The sequence below is a fragment of the Typopeltis vanoorti genome, chromosome 12 (assembly GCF_054136105.1).
Source record: "Typopeltis vanoorti isolate ZY-2024b chromosome 12, IOZ_Tvanoo_1.0, whole genome shotgun sequence".
Taxonomy (NCBI): domain Eukaryota; kingdom Metazoa; phylum Arthropoda; class Arachnida; order Uropygi; family Thelyphonidae; genus Typopeltis; species Typopeltis vanoorti.
The window spans coordinates 139,358,981-139,382,654 of NC_143560.1; the positions used below are offsets into that span (position 1 = coordinate 139,358,981).

A 23,674-nucleotide genomic window follows, 5' to 3' on the forward strand; every position below is an offset into this window, starting at 1 on the left:
ATTTCAAAGGTATTGATAAGAAACACACACACAAAAGCTTACAAACGCAAAATCTTGCACTCATTTAAAACAACCAAGTTTTTCGCACTTTAAATGAATGTTTCACTGAGAGTGTACACAAGTGGGACGATGCGTGGGAAAGAAATACGCTTGGTGCATATGTTTTGTATTGAATATAAATACAATAAATATTATAATAATATATGTCTGTATTAGGATTTTTTTTCTGATGGGGCCATGAAATCTTTTCATTTTTCCAAAGGGGGCCTTGTCACATCCATAAGTTTGGGAAGCACTGTAGTAGAAGACAGAAGAAAACTCTCCCAGTTAAATTCACTAACAGAATCAGTAGCCACCAACAGGATCACATATCACTCAGGACTTTTGATGCCTGGACAAGTAATTAAAATCCATTGAAATAAGCAAAGAGCCATTCTTTTCCACTATTCTACCAAAAAACACAATGATAAACTTAAATCTCCTTGAACCTTGTTCAAAAAAGGATTCACAGCAAGAAAATAAAAGAAAAGGACTTGACACTATACATCACTTAAATAATCCAAACCATGTCATTGACTACACTGATGGATCATCTGATGAAATACTCAAAACCGAGGAGGTTCACGGGGTTTTCTAACTATACCTGGAGGTGAAGAAATGCAAATCAAAACCAAGCTGGCAAAATAGCTTCAAACTTCACTTGTGAATTTTAACAGCCATACAAACAGCTGTCAAATTCTATCTTTCAAATCTAGTAATAAACATTACAGAAGGAATAACCATCTACAGTGACTCAAAGGATCCACGGTCATATCTAGAAGCTCTTCAATGGACTCGACAACAACAACAATACTTATCATACATTATTATTATTATTATTATTAAACAAGACCTCATGGAGTCAAAGACTCATCTAGGGGGTCCTTTTATCTCACACACATCTCATCATACTGGGTCTTAAACACATTCAAACTCCTTGCAGACACCACACTCTCAGGCAAGGCATTCCAATCATTCACAACTCTGCACGAAAAAAACCTGCCTCTCACTCCCCTACTCACACCCTCTTTATACGGTTTCCAGGGATGACCTCTGGTTCTCCCCTGATCTCCCACTATTCTCTGTAGAACTTCTCCACCATTGATCCTATAACAACCCCTTACCAACTTGTAGGTCTATATCATATCTCCCCTCTTCCTTCTCTCCACTAGACTCTGCAAATTACATCTTTTCAATCTTTCCTCATACTCGACATTCCAGAGGTCAGAAACTACCTTAAGGGTCCAAAGTCAGTCGCCTTTGGACCCTTTCCAACATCTCTTCATCCTTCTGAAAACCAGGTGACCAAATCTGGGCACAATAGTCCATGTGTGGCCTAATCAAAGCCTTATACAATGGAACAAGAATCTCCCTACTTCTACACGTCAGTGTCCTCCTCATCATTCCCATAAGTCTTTGTGTTGTCTTCACAATTTTGGCGATGTGTCCCCTAAATTTTAGATCCTTATCCACTATCATTCCCAGATCTCTTATTTCCTCTACTTCCAACAATATATTCTCACCAAGCATAAATTCTGCATCCCATCTTTGTTTTCCAAATTTTAAAACCTTACATTTTGCAACATTGAACTCACATCCCCATTTGCTTGCCCAATCACTCAATTTATTCAAGTCTTCTTGCAAGGCCACAACATCTTCACTACTCTTTATGGTTCGTCCCAACTTTGCATCATCTGCAACCAACTGAATATCTCCATCCAAATCTTCGCCAACATCATTAATATACAAGTTAAATAGTAATGGCCCTAAAACAGATCCCTGAGGCACTCCACTAGTGACTTTCCTTTTCCTGGATATTGCACCCCCATACACAACTTGTTGATACCTATCAGATAGCCAGTCTCCAATCCAATGCACTAATCTAATATCCAACCCCATCTGCTCTAGTTTGACTGTCAACTTATCATGAGGCTTTTGCAAAATCCAAGTATATTACTGTGTATCCTTCTCCTCTGTCCAAGGAAGCAGTCACTTTATTGTAATAAGTAAGTAGATTACTAAAACACGACCTCCCTTTAGCAAATCCATGCTGTCCATCAAAGATTATACCATTGTTGTCAACCCAACTCTGGATCCTAGTTCTCACAAGCTTCTCCAACAACTTAACCACAACACCTGACACACAGATAGGCCTATAGTTTGATGCTTGAGTTCGATCACCTCCTTTATGAAGTGGCACAATCTTGCCCTCCTTCCACTCTTTAGGACTTGACCAAGTGCAAGACTCGTATTAAAAAAATATGTCAAGGCAGGTGTCAACTCTCTGGCACATTCCTTCAGAATACGCGGTGATATATTATCAAGTCCCACAGCCTTATTTACATCTAGTTTACTCAACTCCCCAAACACCTCTTGCTCACTTACAGTCAGTCTCTCCTCCCCATCATCAACTGCTCTTAATCTCTCCATGAAGTCACATTCACAAGATTGAAAGATCTTTATGAACTGCTCATTAAGTATCTCCACCACACATTCTGCAACAGCTGTCTTTATACTATTTCCTCCAATCAATGTCATCCTTCCATAATCATTCTTTCTTTTGCTGGCTACATATCGAAAGAACTCCCTAGGATTCTTTTTAGCTTCATTAGCTAACTGCTGTTCATACCTCTCTTTAGCTACTCTCACCAACCAAATCACTCTCCTTGCCTGGTCTTTGTAGAACTCATGAAATTGGTTACTTCCACTTCTCTTATGCTGCCTCCACAATGCCCTTTTTCTCTGTATTGCATGCTTAATCTCTTTATTCATCCATCTCACACCTAACTTATTTAACCTTCTCACCTGTGGTATACATTTAGACATTGCATCCACTAAATATTTTTTGAAAATCCCCCAAGCTGCACTGATCTCTTTTCCAGCTAACTCCTCATTCCATGCTACACCTGCAAGCTGTCTCCTGAGCTCTTCATAATCACCCCCCTTGTAGTTCCACATATACCCTTTTTTCACAGGGGTCCTTGCAATGCTGGCAACCACCCAAATAATCACTTCATGGTCACTTTCACCAATTGGTGGATGATTTGACACCTCATTTATAATTACATCCTCTGATGAGATGACCAAATCCAAGACCCTTAATCCTCTTGTGCCCTCTGTTACATACTGTCTGAGGAAGTTATCCCTCAAAAACTCAAGAAACTCATTTTCTTTACTTCCAGTTGCTATCTCTTCATTCCAGTCTATATTGCCATAATTAAAATCACCCATAATGATCACCCTTTTCTTATTTGCTTGGCTTATTTGACTATACATTTCACTATCACCACCATCCACATTACCAGGTCTATAACAACATCCCACCAAGTATTTGATTCTATTCACCTCACTGCCTCAAAACCACTGGCCCCATTTCCCTCTTGCATCTCTACCTTGTATGGACATAACGCTTTCTCTATCATCAATAGCACTCCCCCTCCCTTTTTACCCCTTCTATCCTCACGAAACACCTTTCCATCTCTATTCCTGTCAGGATGTCATCCTCATCTAACCATGTCTCACTTATTCCGACAATCTCTGGGTGCACAGACGCAATTAGTGCAACCATTTCATCCACCTTGTTTCTCATACTTCTAGCATTGGTATACAAACACAACAACTCATTTCTGGATCTACAGCTAGTTCCACTGATATCACTCACTCGATGTGATCTCTCCATGCTGGACTGGGGCCATTTCCCTTTCTGCTTCTTCATTTTAGAACCCTTTGCAATTCCATCTGTTTCCTTTTGATCCCTGATCATCCCATTACTTTCCTGCCTACACATTCTCTCACCTCCTCTTGGAGCATCCACCTTTCTCACGCTGTGTATCCCTGTCCACCCTGAGCCTTGCCGTTTCCCTGATCCTCTTGCACACCCATTCTCTCACTTTCTATACTCATAGCACTCACTTCCACGTTCATTTCCACTCCTTCAATCTCTCCTGTCTTACTCTCCTGCTCTTCCACATCACTCCCCTCTCGATCTGATTCATTCTCTCTATTCACTTCTCTACTTTCCAGCAGCAGTCTCTCCAAGCGACGCACACCATAACCACTCAAATGCAGTCCATCGCTCCCATACAGCTCACTTCGTCCCTCAAACTCATTCCACACATTAACAAACTGTACTCCCATCTCCTCACACATTTCAGCCAGAATATCATTCATAATCCTTGCTCTCCGCCTCATTTCACCACAATCATACCTAGGCAACACACTGACCACCCTTCCTGTCACACTATTCTCCTTTATCTTTCCAAGCAGTCTCCTGACATTCATTTTGACATGCTCTTTGTTCTCTCTCAAATCATTCGTACCAATTAATACAATTAACTCTTTTGCTCGTTCCCGCCTCATATTCAATGCCTCAATCACTCTACTCATTTTACCATCTGGAAAACATACCTTGTGCATTTTATCCTCTAGCACACCTTTAATAATGGAGTCGCCATACAACGCCACTCGCTCATCTTTTGTTAACTCTTTCATGCCATCATGATTTATTTTAATAGTTTTGACCTGAATTCTCTTAATTTCATTCCGCATCCATTTCATTTCTTGCTTCATCCAATCCAATTCACCTTCTGAACCTCGCGACACATTCACTCTATCATTAAATCTTTCTAACTTTCTAACTCTCGACCCCCTCTTCTCACTTTCCCTCTCATTCATCCTTCTTTGTTTCCATACTTTCGGTCCAACATACGTCCAACTTTCACTATCATTCTTCTCACTTTCACTCTCACATATCTTTCTTTGTTTCCGTACTTTCGGACTAATATGCGTCCAACTTTCGCCATCAGTCATTCTTTTTTCGCTATCATTCATTCTTTCGATTTTTTTTACTTGCGATTTCTGCACCACGCCATTTCTACTTTCATTTGTTCTCTCAATTTCGTTTCTTTCCGCCTCACTTTCGTCCCTTTTAACATCCGTTACGGTTGTCAAATCGCTCTTTTTCTTTTTTCCTGATTTGTTAACATTTTTTCGCCTGTCTTTCTCGCCATCCTTCTCTTTCAAACGTGCACTCGCGACGCATTCGGTACTAGCACTTTCTGTCATCAACTTCATATTCGCATTCATCAATTCCTCGTTCAGGTCACATTTCGCACACACCCTTCTTCCATCCACACTAAACATCCACAAATCTTTTATGTAATCGAAGGAATACATATAAAAGACCTCACACTTAACGAACCGACTGAAATCCAAATTAAAATCATGGAATGACAATGTCGCCGCCATTTTTTTTTTTTCTCTGCAGGTTACTAGGTCTAATATTAACGTTTTCGTATTTAGTTTAAGCAAGAAAAAAAAACCCACACTAATAATATCGGTAGCGTACAACGTTTACAGCCGCTCTTACTTAAACAATTACGCATATATACTTAATTATTCCAGGTAAAACTTATCTGAATCAGGAGCTCTTCAAAACACGTTCGTTTCACTGAAAAATTTTTCTTATTACATCTCCTTAAATTTATTCACAATCACCTCTAGCAATCCATTCCACTCATTCACCACTCTCTCCAAGAAAAATAACCTAGTCCACATACACACACACCCTTACTAAATCACACTCTTAGACAGATTCTTAGTGTGACCCCTTGTTTTCCCCACCTCCTCATGAATTGAAAAATTTCTTCTGTCTCAATCTTATATACTGCTCAAAACAATTAGGGGATATTTGTAATGTTGGTTTTCTTGTAAATTATAAAGTTATAAAAAATAATTTACAAATGTAACACAATTTGTAATAAATAGATTATTTAAACAATATCTCATCAGTTACACCCTATCTCCATAAATAAGAAATATTTATTCATGTATAAAGTACCCAATAGTTATAATTATTTGCAGAAATTTATAATTATCTGACAGTAATCCTTCAGTAACTCATAAATTTCTAATCATATCTCCTCTACCTGTTCCCTCAATCTATCCCTATGAGGATAGATTGAGAGAGCATTCCACAGACCTGTCACCAGCTTGGTCACTCATCTCTGAATCCTCTCAATCACCTCCCAATCCCCAAGAAATGCTGCTGACCAAATCTGTGCACAGTAGTCAACATGTAGCTGAATCATAGCCTTATAAAGAGGAATAATAATCTCCTTATCTTTACTTGTCAATGTGCTCTTTAGCATCCAAGTAATCCTCTGAGCTATTTAATCAATTTTGCAATATGTCCTCTAAATTTCAAATCTCTATCCACCATCACCCTCAGATCTCTAGCCTCATCAATTTCCTATAAACTAGTACCATCAACATAATATGAAGTGTGTAATCTTTTCATCCCGAAGTGCATTACCTTACATTTTACAACATTGAATTGACAACCACTGCCATTTGTACACACTGCCAATTTATTTAAATCATCTTGTAAGATATCTACATTACCTTTATCAACTATTGCCCTCCCTAATTTTGTATCATCGGCAAACAACTGAATGTCCCCTTTCAAATCTTCTGCTATATCATTAATATACAAATTAAAGGGTGGTGGTTCTAGTACAAAGCCCTGGGGCTCCACTAGTCACTCTCATTCACCTTCATTCCATGCCACTATATACCACCCTCTGATGTCTGTTTATCAGCCATGATCCTATCCATGCCACTAGTTTCATATCCATTCCCATTTGCTCCTGCTTTTGTAGCAGTTTTCCAAGTGGCATTCTGCCAGATGCCTTGGCAAAAGTTGAGCAGTATGATGTAACCATTTCCTTTATCCAATTCTGCTGTCCTTATTATAAAATGTGATAGAGCAGACTGAGGCAGCACTTTTTCAAAGCCATGCTGACCCTACAAAGAATCATATTCCTATCCACCGGTTCCTGAATTTTACTTTTAACCAACTTTTCCAATATTTTAACATCCACAAAAGAGATATTAACTGGTCTATAATTTTCTACTTCTGTCTTGGAGCCATCTTTATGTAAAAGAACTATCTTACCCTCTTTTCACTCCCTTGGAGCCTTGCCAAAACTAAGACTTAAACAACTTCATCAGAGGCATTGCCAGTTCACTTGCACATTCTCGTAGCACACAGGCTAACATACTGCCCAGACCTAATGCTGTATTCATATAGATATTTTTCAATATACTGAGTACCTCCAGTTCATTTACCTCAATGCTCACATCAGTTTCTGTAACCTTAGTAACTGAACTATTTCTTCTACATCTGTCACTTTCCTACCATCAGCACTGAGTAAAGTTATCATTCCATAATCATTCTTTCTCTTACTTGCTACGTATCGAAAAAACTCTTTTGGATTTACTTTGGCATGCTTAGCTAATTTTCTCTTGAAATCTGATTTAGCCTTCCTTACCATGCTAGCTACTCTTTTTGCTTGTGCTTTATACTGCTCGCGAGCATGCTGATGCCGATTACCTTGTTTATATTTCTTCCACAATTAGATAAGATATAAAGATAATATATAAAGCAGAAACTGCTTTATATATTATAGTCAATCACAAGCATTAAAGCTAGCCATCTAGTTTTACTGTAGCCTAGTATTTTGTGATTTTCAAATTATGTTTCTTCACAGAGTTCTTTCAAAGATTCTACTCTGAGAGTATAAATGTAAAAATGGCTATAAATTTTTGTTACAATAGACTATGTCTAGTAGTAAAAGATAAGCAGCAGTTTTTTTTAATGGCATTGTGAACTATATCAGCTGCACAACCTACTCCAATAATACTTTGCTCTAAACCTCTGTTCAATATAGCAAAGACATTGCTAATACCCTTTCTACCTACACCACCAAAATTGGTATTTGCATTATCAGCACAATATGCAACAACCTTCTTAGATAAATTGTTTTTTTCAAGAACAGTTAAGATAGAATTGCTCATAAGCTCTGCAGTTTCCCCAGGTAGGGACACAAAATCAATAATCTTATTCTTCATACCACTTTTTGAATCAAAATAACAAATGATAGTAGGAAAACGTTTTACATCTTTATGGTTTGATGCATCAGAACACAGATATAGTTTATATTTTGTAATTATTTACCAAGCTCTTTCAATGTGGTGCTAATACATTCTTGATGATAGCTTACACATGTGAATTTGCTGTCAAATAATTTGCAGATCAATTTGGATGTAGAGTCCATGGATTTAAAAGTTTGATTGTGATATATGGTATGGAAAGAAAACACAGCCTCTGCAATGGCTAATTATCTTTCTTTCATCCCAAATCCAGTTTGACAGAGAAAATTCATGTAAAGATGGCAGAGACTGGTCATCTTTACAGATGAAGAAGCTGCCTGTAGAGCTTCTTATGCTTATCAGAAGCTAAATGCGTTGTGATATCTTGCTTTCCTCCAGAGGTCACAGAAAATTTTCCCAAACAGATTGTACATGAAATATATCCCTCCTGTTCATACTCCTTAATAAATGGATACTCTTTTTTCAAATTATCTGTCAGTTTGCAATCCCTTTGTTTTCTTTTTACTGACATGGTTTAAACCTGATTATTAAAAAAAAAATTAAATATTTTAAAATAATTAATTTTAAAATTTTAAATTTCCAATTTTTAAACATATAAAAAAGATATAGCAAAATATCACTTATGCGAATACATGGGATCTATGATATCAAAAACAACAATTGTAATACTATGTCTACAGGTAAAACTTTGATTTTGAAACATACAACAAAATATCATTCTTTAAATTACCATTACTATAATCATGGTCGATATATATCGTTTCGTGGCTTCCTTTGCTCCGCAATCGATTTTGTATCGACATGAGTGAGGTACTGAAAGACCTCAAACGAACAATAACTTAAATTACCTTTATTATTAAAAAAAGAAAAAATACAGCTCTTGCTGTCACGCGTAATTGTTTATTTTATGAATGAAAATTTAAAAGCAACGGATATCATATCTAAACTTTGTTTTATGATAATAATAACGTTTATTACTTGTATTAGTCCAATTACAATTTGTTACAGATGGTTGTGAATTGCATAGGTAATATTTTTACAAAACAGCAAATTACATGCATTAAACATACACTATGTAAATTATAGTAGTAAAAACAAAACATGAAACATTGGTATTACATAAATTTAGATTACATTGATTGACGATGATAATTTTGTCGAACTTTAAAATAAAAGTTTGGCATTACATGAAAAAGTTCCTCAGGATAAACAACTAATGTTCGTAGTTTGCTCTTTCTCTTAAGGTGAATAAAATATTTTAAATGATGTACATCGGGTCACATAATCCTACATGTATTTTGTTTATTAATACTAACATAATATTTTGTTTATTACTGTTGTCTATTTGGTTAAAAACAAACAAGATTTGTTATTGTTTTATGGCTTTTATCGTCAACTACTGTATATGGTTTTTTTTTTTTTTTCAAACTTTGTATAGTTTTATCTTCTTAGTGCAGTATCACGTGTTCGACGTCTTTTTTTCTCGCCAATCGGCTTGTTGATATGAGAGTTATCGGAGATCAGTAGCTTGCGAAAATCGTACCTCTTCTTCTTCAGGTAGAACTGAGAACTCGATTAACAAGATCAACTACTTACTTGAAATAAAAAAGGTAGTAGCACGATGAAGTCAAACTACTTAAATGATCGTTTTATAACAAATACTGTTTTCGTTTCCAGTTTTGTTTCTTTTTTAACCCATCGTCAGTGTTAAAATAAGAGAACAATGGGGTAATTCAAATATAACAGGTTATCACTATTGCTGTAACAATGGTTCTTTTTAGATACTGTGGCGGGTGTCAGGTTTAAAAGTTAACGCTAAACCTGTTAAACTTTTAAACGTTACACTAAACCTGGGGGGGGTAAAAAAATAAGTACAGGAATCCCTCGATTAATGCGCTCTTTAAAACTGCCGTATTAATCGAAAACGGACTAATCAAATATAATAACCTATAAGTTATAACTACGATGGAAAGCCAAAAGGCTATTTTTTTTCTGGCGAGGTTGATATGTTAATGGAGGATAAAAATCCCTTATTGTTTTTCAGCCAGTAAGCGAGTTCGTCGGCATGAAACGTTCAGGTCGTAGTTTTCGATCTTAGTTTCGCTTACTGGCTGAAAAACAATAAGGGATTTTTATCCCCAATTAACATAACCTATAAGTTATTATATTTAAAAAGTATAATTCGTTCCTCAAATTTCTTTTTTAATCCATGAAGCGGAAATACAATAAAACATATTCAGAATATAAATTTATTATTCTACTTAAAAAAGGACTGAACTAAAGTAGTTTGGCGGCTATTCTTTTTTTTTTTTTTTCATACAACTGACGGTAATTTGCGCCCACCACCTTATCTGCACTTGCAGCTTCGTCTGTGATTCAAACATTATATAGGCTATTTCTCTTTTTGAAATGCTCAAACCACCCAGCACTAGAGTGGAATTCTTTTCCATCATTGATAGTCCTTTCTTTCCAGGTTGCAAAGAGATAATGATTTTGATTCAATAAGGTTAGTGCTTAGCGGGATCCGTTTTTGGTTACAATCTTCGATCCATATAAAAAGAAGTCTCTCTAATTCAATCATCATAATATTTGATTTCGAGTTGTCTGCATGCATGATGAACTTGAAGCAACCTTACCTTTCTCTTTGTATTCAGCAGCTTTATTTAAAATTGCTCTTATAGTTGATTCACCCATTTTGTGAATATCCTATCTTGTCTTATTTTTGCTCTGAATTCGCCTTGTTCATTTTTCTTTATTATTTCAAGTTTTTCTTCCAATGAGATTACTTTTCGAATTATCTTTTTTACACTTCCGCATTTTTGCTCACTAATTCTTTTATTCAGATTAAAGGTTGAGAAAATATTTAAAATAAAAAAGTAAGGAAACAGTTGCAAAGGAGACATTAGATATATAATACATCGTAATATCCTAATATCTATGCAATTAGCAGACGACAAATTTTGGCGTTAAATTTGGAACATAGTGTACATGGAAAATAGTGTAGTACTGTACGTCATTAAAAAAATAACTTCGTAAAATGTTTTAAATCGGTAACTAAACTATTTCATCCTGGTGAGTGATTTTTTTAAATAGTTAGCCATAAAAAATGTATAGATAGAAATATTTTTTAAATCTGTAACATTTATTTTAAAGATGTATATAGGCGCACTAATCGAATTTTAGAGTCGCATTAATTGCATTTGGGTATAGAAAAAGAAAAAAAAATGACGGACTAATTGAAAACGCATTAATTGAGGGATTCCTTTATTTGATGCAATAGAAAATCGCAATATTTCCAAACTTTGGGAATGGACAGTCCATCGTTGCAGTCATGATTTGGATGATGTAATATCGTTTCAGAGCTTTCTTTCAAAACATATAAGAAAAATAACTAAAATTACTGCCAATACCGTAGAACATTTGACGATAGAGTTAATTCTTACTGATTATATATAAGACTGCAGCGTATTCATCAGTGCTAAATTTGAGATCGATCTACAATTTCGGTGTCGCATATAATAGAAATATCAAATATTGTTATTTTAGAGTAATCAACGATGTCCGTGATAAATTTACATTATGTAAAGAATTTTGGTACCACTATAAAAATCCAATGCGTTTGTCAAGTTGAGTCGGTTAATTATAGTTAAAAATTTTGTTAGTTTTTTTATAAACTCTAGATATGTAACACTGCTTTGACATAATTCTGAACCAACTAAATTTTAACAGATTCTAAATACCGATGAGTCTTCGTACTCCTTGGAGGTGTCAGGAATAATAATAATAATTTCCTTTCCATCCACCCGTGTTGAAATAATTAATAACAACGAATCACTAGCCAATAACATGCTCCAACTACAAATGAATCAGAGGCCTCTTCTCGTATGTATCCTAAATCCCAGATTTTAATATCCAGCCAGTGCGAAGTTTTTATTATTATTATTTCGATAAGTTTTGTCTGTTTATTTCCTGCAAATAGTCTCCTATTGAAAGAAACACTGAAATGACAGCCATTATTTGTAAGAAACAGAAATATCAAATTACAGTAAAATTCGTCCGAAATGAGTCAAGGAATAACTCGGGATCGGACGAATGAACAAACGACTCTTATACGTTCTTTTGCGCGTTTCGCGAACCGTACCTAAAAATCGACTATCATTTGTTTGTTTCAAAATCAAAGTTTGTTTGCTTTCTCCGGAATTCTCTATAAACAAGCATTGTAATCAATTTTATTTCGCAATGATTAAATTCTGCCAATGGCAAAATCATCATATTGCAAAACAAGCGCAATCGAACATAGGGTCAGGAACCCAAAAGTTCTTGAAACGATTCATGTAAATAGGGTTCGAAAGTTTCAAGAATCACTGAAAGAATGTGCTACAGAAAAAAGAAAAAAAATAATAATAAATAAGTGAAATATTTATGAGGACTTGATATTCTCTGTGAACCTATGGTTCATGTCGATTCTTTTATAATTTTAGATATACAGAGATGAGCAAATTTTTATTTTTATGGAGCACCCTTGGATCAGAACGCGTTTTCTTTTTTGACTGCAGCTCTTTTAAATAATAAAAATAATCAATGAAATAATCATATATAGGTGTTATTGCCATTGTAAATACATTGTTGTATTTTTGGCAGTTACGATCTTTAAAACTTGAAGTCGAAATTGTAGATGGTGAGTAAAATAATGAGATAGAATCCCATTTAACCTTTTAAAAAAATAAATAAATAAAATCAAAACCTGAGATATAAGTTAAGAAAGTCTAAAAACATAAAAATGACAGGATATGATTTAAGCGATACAACATGAACAAAGAATAGATTCGGTAATGAATGATGTGATGTTTAATGAAAAATGTCACAATAAAACTTGTAAAGATTCAAAGTCAAAAATACATTAAAGAGTTCATATCTAGAACTTAAAAACGGTGAAATAGATTTCATCTTTCATCATATATTTTTAATATTACTACTTCTGAGGCTTTTACATTAGTCTGTTTTCAGCTTTTAAGTTCAAACCTAAGCTTCATTTTTTAAAAGTGCTAACTTACAAATGTACAATGCAATGCATACGAATCGTAGTCTCTATGTAATCAGTTGCACACTGACCATGAACCTAAATCAGTGTTTCTCAACGTGGGAAATTTGAATTTTTTTTTTTTTTTTTGGGGGGGGGGACAATTAGAAAATGTACATGTACATATTTATATTATTCTTTTTTCATAACTTGGCTGACTATTATGCTAGAGGGGTGGGGAGGGGCATCAAAATCTTTGAGACGTTGAGGTGGGGCATGATCCAAAAAACGTTGAGAAACACTGACCTGAGTCATGATCCACATAACGAAGAATCGCAGTTATGGCAGTGTCTGATTATTTTAGTCTGTTTTCAGACTAAAATAATCAGACACTGCCATAACTACGATTAAGTCTGTTTTCAGACTAAAATAATCAGTGGTGTAGTGCTAAATATTATTACTTTTTTTTTTTTTTTAAAGTGCCAGAGAACAAGGAGCAGTCATTCATTTTTTCATGTCCCGCTAGCCCCTCTTCGTCCTGGAGAGAGCAACGGAGCTCCGACCTGGTACGCTTAGGCTGATCACAAGGCATTTGACTGCTTTGCGCTAGAGAATGTAAACTGCATGTATTCTCCATCGGGTTCGTACGTGGAAGGGAAAAATCCTGATCGTTGGGTAGGGGGGGGGAGCAGGTTACACCTAAAAATGATTGAATAAATCTTCATGATGAATGAAAATGGTTTGTAGTGGAATCGGTTAATATAGGATTCGAAATCTAGAATTCAGAAAGCAAATTATTTCAAAGCAAATAAATAAATATTCTAAGTTTAGATTACTTATTATTTATTTATTTAAACTAATTCGTATCAATCCAAAATAAATATCTTAACCCTTTTGAAAGGATCAAAAAATGAGAGATTGTGCACTATACAGGCAATATATTTCAACACGGTAAAAGGATTTACAGTCTTAAAAAGAGAGAGAAAAAAAAAAACGTGTTTCAAGACTGCAAAGGTCGCTCTATTCCTCAGCTCTTTAAATTTTTATCCCACTCCCCTGGCATGCAACTCTACTAAAAACCTTCGGAAATTAATGTAAAACAGGAAACGAGGAGGAAAAAAAACTTACACTTTGTTTTGTCCATGTTAGTTTATTTCTTCAAACAAACAAAAAAAACCCCTACAAAACTTAACTAAGAAAGCAAATGATTAAACTTCCTTAAAGGACGCTAATAAGAATAAGTCTTGCTGCAAGATACCGAAGTTGACGAAACACTTCCTGTTACACAGACGAGTGTACGTGCGCCCTCTGGAATACAGCATATAAAAACAAATTAATGCCAATGGCAACTAGACATCATTAAATGAGGGAAAAAGATGGCGTCTCGCGTGTTAGTGTTTCGTGCCGTGTATTTTTGATGGTGAATTGTGAATTTGACTGATATGTTTTTTAGAGATTTATGCTCATATACATTAATAATATCAGTTAATTACTTGCTGCCATAAACAGGCACTTTATTTTCAATACTGGTTTACCGAGGTAAGTCTATTGAATTTACAAGGGCGATACGCTAGGCCTACTGCCGCTAGTATCGCCATTGTTGTATTTTATATCGCCACATCTTATTGCTGGTAGACACCTTAGTGTGTCTACGGGATTTGCTAGTAGACTCTCAGTCTACAGGATTACCTGGGAAGCTGTTAGTTTCTCTCAACTATGGAGTCTCCATATGACGAGCTTGATTTTAAACAGCTATTGGCTATCTTTAAACATGTAGGAGGCCTGCTACAAAGGAAATGGCCAGGTAAGGTGGCAATCCACCAGGTTGAGGAGGTAGAAACAGAGGACTGCCAATCCCCTGACCCTCTCCCCTGCACTTCTCAAGATAACATTAGAGAGATCATGTCACCGATTAATGATCAGACCCTAGTGGACTCAGATAACTCATTAGATTATCAGGTTGTCAGCAGGAAAAAACGTAAGAAAGATTCGCCAGCAACAGAGCCTGAAATAGTCCTTCAATCCCTGGAAAAAACAACTCCAATGGAGTTAACAGCACAGCCTGACGTAAGAATAGAGACCGAATCCAGGACACAACCTAAAGAGAGGATCCCACCTATAATCTTGAGAACCAAAGAAAAATGGTCATCAATAACAACCAAGATGAACGTAAACATCAAATTTACATCAGCAAAGAGCACAGATGAAGGAATCCGAATCCAACCTGAAGGTATTTCTGACTACCGCCAACTCACCAGATTGCTGGATGATCTCAATGCTCCTTATCACACATTTCAGCTTAAAAGCGAAAAGAACTTAAAAGTAGTAATTAGAGGGCTGGCTGAGACCATTCCGGCCGAAGAAATAGCTACTGATCTGAAATCACAAGGCCTAGAGCCGATTAAAATTTCACGGATGTACCGATCGGACAAGCGCCCTATGCCTCTGGTCCTGGTTGAGATCAGTAAAGAGCATAAAGAGATTTACGATCTTAAAGTAGTTTGCAGTTTGGTCATCAAGATTGAGCCTCTCAGAAGAAAGGCTTCAGCTGGTCAATTCCATCGCTGCCAAAAGTATGGACATGCACAAAAGCTATGCAAAGCAAAATTCAAATGTGTCAAATGCGGCAACAACCACCCTTCGCACACTTGCGTCAAGCCACGAACCACACCTGCTAAGTGTGCAAACTGTGGCGGCCCACACCCAGCAAATTACAAGGGATGCTGAATTTATCCACTCAACCTGCAGAAAACTAGAGAGGTTCTACCCATGCCCAATCAGAAGAGAATTACACCAGAAAGCAAAACGCGGGTTGTTACTTCTGAAAAGTCATATGCTTCTGCCGTCTATACTAATAATAAACCGGCATCTTGCAACCAAGCCACTGCAACAATCCTAGCTGCCACACTAGGAGAAATGTTGACAACCTTTAGCAAAACAAATCCCAGTCAGGCTGACACCAATAAATTCCTCAAAAGCACACAAGTCATCTTCTCTATGATTAATGGATAACATGGTCAATTTAAATAATTCACTACAGATTGCTTATTGGAATGCTAACGGGCTAAAAAACAACCTCCTAGAACTAAAAGAATTTACTGAAAGATACAAGATAGACATCCTTCTGGTCAATGAGACGCACCTTAGACCTTGTGACAACCCCAAAATAAAGTACTACACACTACTAAGATCAGATAGACTTAATGCCAGAGTGTGCGGAACTGCTATATTTGTTAAAAATAGCATTAGATTCAATGAGATCAAGAAATCAGCAACCATAAACCTGGAAGAAACAGGAATTGAAATACAAACAAAAAACACAGGCAGTTTAAAACTATATTCAGTCTACAACCCTCCAGGCAAATCACTTCTAGCCTCAGACCTCTCCCAACTCCTTGACACAAACGAAGCAACAATAGTGGCAGGAGATCTAAACGCAAAACACCCTGCATGGAATAGTAGAAACACCAACAACAACGGGAAGAGCCTACACAAATTTGCTATGTCAAGAAACATCACCATAGCAGGTCCTGTCGAACCAACTCACTATGGACCAATGGGCAGGCCTGATATGCTAGATATCGCCATTTTCAGAAACACCCCATATCATTTCAAGTTGCAAGTTATTAATGATCTTAGCTCCGACCACAATCCAGTTCTGCTTAGCCTTGGCGGAGAAGCAGTAACCATTCCCGAACAATCCTACATAAACCTCAAGAAGCTCAACTTAATTCTCAGTAACACCACACCCTGTTCCAACTATCTCCTCACCCAAAGAAGTAGACATAGCGATCAATAAACTAGAAAGAACAATCCAATCTGGCCTTACAACAGCCTCCACCGTCACCGTCACCGTTCCAACCCAAACTAACCTGCTCCCTGAAGAGCTCCTAAAACTTATCCGAAGCAAAAACAAAATTAGGCGACGGTACCATTCAACACTATCACCCCAGGATAAAAAAGAGCTTAACAGAGCAATAAACCTAGTCCGATATGCAATCAAAGACCATAAAAATCAGCAATGGGAGAGAAAACTAAGCTCCTTAAGCATTGAAGATAACTCGCTATGGAAGATGACTAAAGCCCTTCGCAGCGATCACCTCAACATAAAACCAATACATGGAGAAAAAGGTATAGTCTACCGAGACGATGAAAAAGCTGAAGCTTTTGCAGACTCATTGGAGCTGCAATTTCAACCAAACTACACTCATGCGGACTTGCGCTTCATTGAAAAAATCCACAAGCAAGTACGCTATGCACTTCGTCATCCCGCTACCCGTGACAACTCAAACTACACTACACCAAATGAAATACACCAAATTATCAAGAACCTCAATAACAGAAAAGCACCAGGTCCTGATCAGATTTCAAACAAAATTATTAAAGTACTTCCTCATAAAACAGTAATGCATCTTGTGGCAATCATTAATGCTATGCTAAGACTCAATTATTTTCCCACTCGATGGAAACAAGCAGATGTAATCCTTATACACAAACCAGGGTAGGCGCCTCAGTTCCCCCAGAATTACAGACCTATCAGCCTCCTGTCGAGCCTGGGGAAAATAGCAGAAAAAGTAATTCTTAAACGCCTCCAAACTGAAACAGAGAATCTGGGTGTAATCCCAAAAGAACAATTTGGATTTAAAACTGGACATAGTACAACCCAACAAATCCACAGACTCATAGAATACATCACTATTGGATACAACTGGAGACAGCATACAGGTGCAATCTTCCTAGATGTGGCAAAGGCCTTCGATAAAGTGTGGCACAAAGGCCTCATCCACAAACTAATTACTGCAAAATACTCACTAAACCTCATTCAAATTATAGACTCTTACCTAAAAGACCGAAAATTTCAAGTGAAACTTCGTGGACTCAGATCAACTACAAGAAGAATTACAGCAGGTGTCCCACAAGGCTCCCTGTTATCACCACTACTCTTTAACATTTTTATCTCTGATGTCCCAAGTACGACATCAACCATCATGGCATTTTATGCGGACGACATGGCAATACTCACCAGATCGCTCAAACCATACCTGGCCACCCAAAGATTACAGACTGCAGCTAAAAATCTTGAAAAATGGTTTCGATTATGGAGAATAGATGTTAATGCAGATAAAAGTACGGCCATACTATTTACAAGGAAGAAAGCAGACCATCATGGAGCAATCACGATGTTCAACACGGTTATTCCATGGCAAACAGAAGTAAAATACCTGGGAATCATACTAGATAACCGTCTCAGTTTCAACTCCCACATTTCTCATGCTTGCAATAAAGCAAATTCAACAATAGCTCAGCTCTACCCTCTACTCAACCGAAGAAGCAAAGTCAGTCCAGAAAACAAATTAAGAATATACAAAACAATCATCAGACCTATACTGTCTTATGGTTCCCCAGCGTGGAGTCACACCTCTCCTAGCAACATCAAACGATTGCAGTTAATCCAAACCAAATGCCTCCGAATGATCTTTGATGCCCCATGATTTGTAAGAAACACCATTCTCCATCAAGATGGAAACCTGCAAGACATACCTACATTTCTCCTCCAGATAGCAACCAAGTACTTTACTCAAGCATCACTCCATCCCAACCTACTCATTCGTGAGACATCCAATTATGATGAAAATGACAGATGGAAACATAAACGCCCAAAGGCGGCCCTGATCACAGAATGAAACCTTTCAACACAGCCCTAATAAGGGCGAGCCAAGTGCTCAAAAATTTCTCCATTAAACAGAGAATTTCAGAGCGATGTAGGGAGTAAAGTCCACGGGACTGACCTCCATCAAGCCACAGAAGATAAAAGATAAAAGAATGGCAACTAGAGGATTTTTATGGTGAGAAGAGAATGGATTAAGATGGCGGCTCGCGTGTTAGTGTTTTGTGTCGTGTATTATTGATGGTGAATTGTGAATTTGACTGATAAGTTTTTAGAGATTTATGCTTATTTATTAGTAATATCAGTTATTTGCTTGCTGCCATAAACAGGCATTTTATTTTCCATACTGGTTTATCCAGGTAAGTCAACTGACTTCACAAAGGCCATACGCTAGGCCTACTACCATTAGTATCGCCATTGTTGTTGTATTTTAACATCTTATTACTGGTTGACAAGCCTATGCTTGATATTACTGGCAATCCTTTGCGGCTGCGGGATATTTTACAAAAATTTCTGCTGGCAGGTCTTCAGACCTGCGGGATATTTTATTAACGCACATACGCAGTTAAACCAATATGAGCGTACCTGACCTAGACGTATTCACTGATTTGCTCGATAAAGAGCCAGCTCTTGAACTCATTGATAAACTCCAAAAGAAGTTCAAGCTGACATGGCCTACCAGCATGATTAACCCCGACACTATTATCGAGTCACTCGATAAAAAGCTAGCACTCAGTTTTATTAAAAAGCTCCTCAAAAAGTTTGAACGGGATTGGCCCGGCTACTTAAATTTGTATTGCTCACCTGAAGTTGATGTTGAGGAAAATGAAGACTCCCCTCAAATGGAGGAAAAACTCAATCTAGTTGTCTCTACCACTAATCCTTCTGATCAAGAAGAAACCCACGCACGTAAGAAGAGAAAAATTCTTGCTGCTGAGTCAACAAATGTTGTTGGTATAGACGAGGATGTTCCCACTTCAGATCCCTCTGTTTCCCCCAATGAAAAGGTGCCACCGATTATCCTAAGGGAAAAGCAGAGATGGACATCACTCAGAACCATCATGGCTAATTCACAGATTCGTTATACGTCTGCTAAAAATGCAGACGAGGGAATACGAATCCAGCCCACCACGGTGGCTGACTATAGAAATCTTACAAAGGAACTGGACACTAGAGGAACCCAATATCACACATTTTAACTTGCCTCCGAAAAAAATCTGAAAGTAGTCTTACGAGCAGTCTCCGAGGATATTGACACAGATGAAATACTTACTGACCTTAACCTACAGGAACTACCCCCCATAAAGGTTACTAGAATGTTTAGATCAAATAAGACACCTATGCCTTTAGTTTTAGTAGAAATTCATAACATTTACAAAGACATTTATAATTTAAAATCAATCTGTGGACTCAAAATCACCCCAGAACCATTGAGAAAGAAATCATCTTCTGGGCAGTGCCACCGATGCCAAACATTTGGCCATGCCCAGAAGCTATGCAAAGCTCAGTTCAAATGCCTAAAATGTGGCGAAAATCACCCACAAACACCTGCACCAAGCCAAAATCCACCCCGGCTAAGTGCGCTAATTGTGGGGGTCCTCACCCTGCTAATTATAGAGGGTGTATACATCACCCCAAAAACAGATGGAATGATCCAAGTCATCAATCTACCACGTCATCTAGTGCGAGAGTTCCTGAAGGTCAGGCTACTCAGTTCTCCAAGAGTGAATACATGACAACAGGTGCTCGCCTATCATTAACTGAGCCCCTTAAGAAAACGAATCTTCAACATCAAGTAAGAACATATGCTGATGTGGCCCGCTCCAATCAGATAGTACAAACCCAGAACCGGAATAATCCACACTCAAATCTATCAGCTGTTATCACCTCTTCTCTTGCAAACATGCTGCAGGATTTCAGCAACTCAAATCCATCCTTAAGTGTCACAAAAAAGATTCCTACAGCAAACCCAATTCATATAATCTGCACTCTCTGATGCATAGAAAAAAAAATCGTCCCAAACTCTCTTAGGATTATCGGTTGGAATGCCAACGGTATAAAAAACAAACTGTTAGAAATCCAGGAATTCAATAATAGATACAACCCAGACATACTGCTAATCAATGAAACTCACCTGAGGCCTGCTGACACCCTGAAAATCAGAGGGTATCAGATTTACAGAAACGACAGACTTGGGTATAGAGGTGGAGGTACAGCGACCATTATCAAAAACTATATCAATCATCACTCAATAACCAACCCTACTACCACTAACCTCGAAATCACAGGAATCAATGTTCTCACAAACTCAATTGGAAACCTCAAAATTTTTTCTGCATACACCCCTCCATTAAAGACATTATTGACCTCAGATCTGGATGCCATCCTTGGAGTAAAAGGACCGGTCATCATTGCTGGAGACCTCAATGCAAAGCATCCTGCTTGGAACAGTATATCTACTAACAAAAATGGTCGCATCCTTTCTAGCTACACAGGATTAAAATATGCTGTTGTGGCTGGACTTACCAAACCAACTCATCTCAGTACATCTGGCATTGCTGATATCCTGGATATAGCCATCCTGCAAGACATTAAACTACAGTACAGCCTTACATCACTAAACGAGCTGTCGTCGGATCACAACCCAATTCTACTGCAATTGGGAGAACAAGAATGCCTGTCCCCTCCTTCTCATTCAGGCATATCTTGGGAGAGATTGTCTAAAGCACTTCGGGATCAAATAGGACCCGTCCCTCACGTATGCAAACCAGAAGATGTGGAATCTGCAGTGACTAGCCTCACCCAACAGATTAAGTCTGCTATAATGGTTGCAACCTTCCAGAAACTTGTTCCCAAGCCTGATCGTTTGCCTGAGGACATTATGGACCTGATCAGAGAGATGAGCAGAGCAAGGAAGAGTTTTCATAACACTCCCGCACCTCAGGATAAGACAGTGCTTAACAGATTGAATGGAGCAGTAAGAGATGCACTTAAAACACATAGAAACGAAGTTTGGGATAAAAAGTTAGCCTCTATCTCGCCTATTGATCACTCTATCTGGGGCCTACTGAGAAACATCAAAAATAAAAACAGATCCCCCCCTATAATCTCAAACCAGGGCCTAGTCCACACAGATGCAGATAAGGCAGAAGCCATACTTAAAAATCTTGAGGATCAGTGCAAACCTTCTTATAACAACATTGATTTCAATCATCTGTACAAAATCCACAGACAGGATAGGCATGCACTAAACCTCCCAGATACCAGTGCTGATCATATTGCACCCGCATCACCTGTTGAATTATATGATATTATTAAAAAACTTAAGAACAATAAAGCTCCTGGACCAGACAGCATCTCAAACAGGGTGATCAAGCTGCTGCCTCGAAAAGCTATAGTGCATCTGACCAATATAATAAATGCAATCTTAAGACTTCACTATTTTCCTTCCACCTGGAAAATGGCTGATGTGATTCCTATACATAAGCCAGGCAAAGACCCACACTTACCGCAGAATTATCGTTCAATCAGTCTCATCTCCAATCTGGGTAAGGTTGCAGAGAAGGTCATCCTCTCACGACTCCAAACCTCAGTAAATGACCTAAACATCCTCCCTAAAGAACAGTTTGGTTTTCGACAACACCATAGTACTACCCAGCAAATCCACAGAATTGTGGAATATATCACCACCAGCTACAACTGGGGCCAGTGCACAGGAGCTGTATTCCTAGACCTATCTAAAGCATTTGACAAAATCTGGCATTTTGGACTCCTGCACAAACTTATCTCAGCCGGTATCTCACTAAAAATGGTTCATCTAATCCGTTCATATCTTCAGAATAGATCAATGCAAGTTAAAATTAACGGTTCTACATCGTCCCAGCGCCATATCTTTGCTGGAGTGCCGCAGGGAGCTCTACTGGCTCCATTGCTGTTTTCTGTATACATGTCAGACATCCCACACAATCCGATGACTTCCATTTTAGCACTGTATGCGGACGATACGGCAATACTAACCAGATCTCTCAGACCCCACTTCGTTACCAGAAAGCTTCAAGAAAATCTTCTACAGCTGGAGGGTTGGTTCTCCAAGTGGAGATTGGAAGTCAACCCCCTGAAAAGCTCAGCGGTTCTTTTCTCAAAAAGGCCAATGTCTCCTGCAGGAGATGTGTTACTATTCAATACTAAAATTCCCTGGTAGAAAGAAACAAATTACCTGGGTGTGATTCTCGACAAAACGCTATCTTTCAACCAACATATCAAGTCTGCATGTGCAAAAGCATCTAAAGCCATAGCTCAGATCTACCCGCTAATTAATAGAAATAGCAAACTCAGCAACAGAATCAAATTGCAGCTATACCAGATGACGATTCGTCCTATAATCACCTGTGCCTCTCCAGCCTGGAGCCACACCTCTAATACTAACATCATTAAGATACAGCGAGTGCAAAACAAGTGCTTGAGAATGATTTTGAACGCCCCGTGGTACGTTAGAAACAGCCAACTCCACAGAGACACAAATATTCCCTATATTCTCTCTTATCTACAATCCTTAGCTTCCAAATTTTTTCTAAAGACGTCCACACATCCCAACGATTTGGTTCAACAAGCTGCAGCATACGAGCCAACGGACATATTCAAATATAGAAGACCAAAAACTATATTAGCCTCCTATAGCGATACATAATCTCCATGCCCATTCAGGGAGAGCAAACTGCTCGTAAATTTTACCCTCACTGTAATCCACGACAGATAGTGGGGAATATGAAAAGCATTTTGCTTCACCCTTAAAGAATAAATATCAATCAATCAATCAATGGCAACTAGATTTAATTCATACGAAAGGACGGAACGCTATCTGGAACTGTTCCACCCTCCCCTCCAAGATAGATGGGAAAAATCACATATCTGCTAGAAATATGAATTTTTAGTTACATAATAACATGCCTACATATGTCGTATGTAGTACATATTTTAAATGAAAAGATATTTAA

The 23,674-nt window shown here is 37.7% G+C and overlaps 1 protein-coding gene across 1 annotated transcript in view; it reads right to left on the reverse strand.

Annotated features, from left to right (window-relative positions):
* The window catches only part of Idh (isocitrate dehydrogenase [NADP] cytoplasmic), a 295,030-nt gene extending 286,245 nt beyond the window's left edge, over positions 1–8,785 (reverse strand). Inside the window, exon 1 of the mRNA XM_090402020.1 lies at positions 8,723–8,785. The gene's annotated coding sequence lies outside the window, so the exon portion shown is untranslated. The remainder of the gene's footprint in view (positions 1–8,722) is intronic.
* Positions 8,786–23,674: the final 14,889 nt, after the last annotated feature.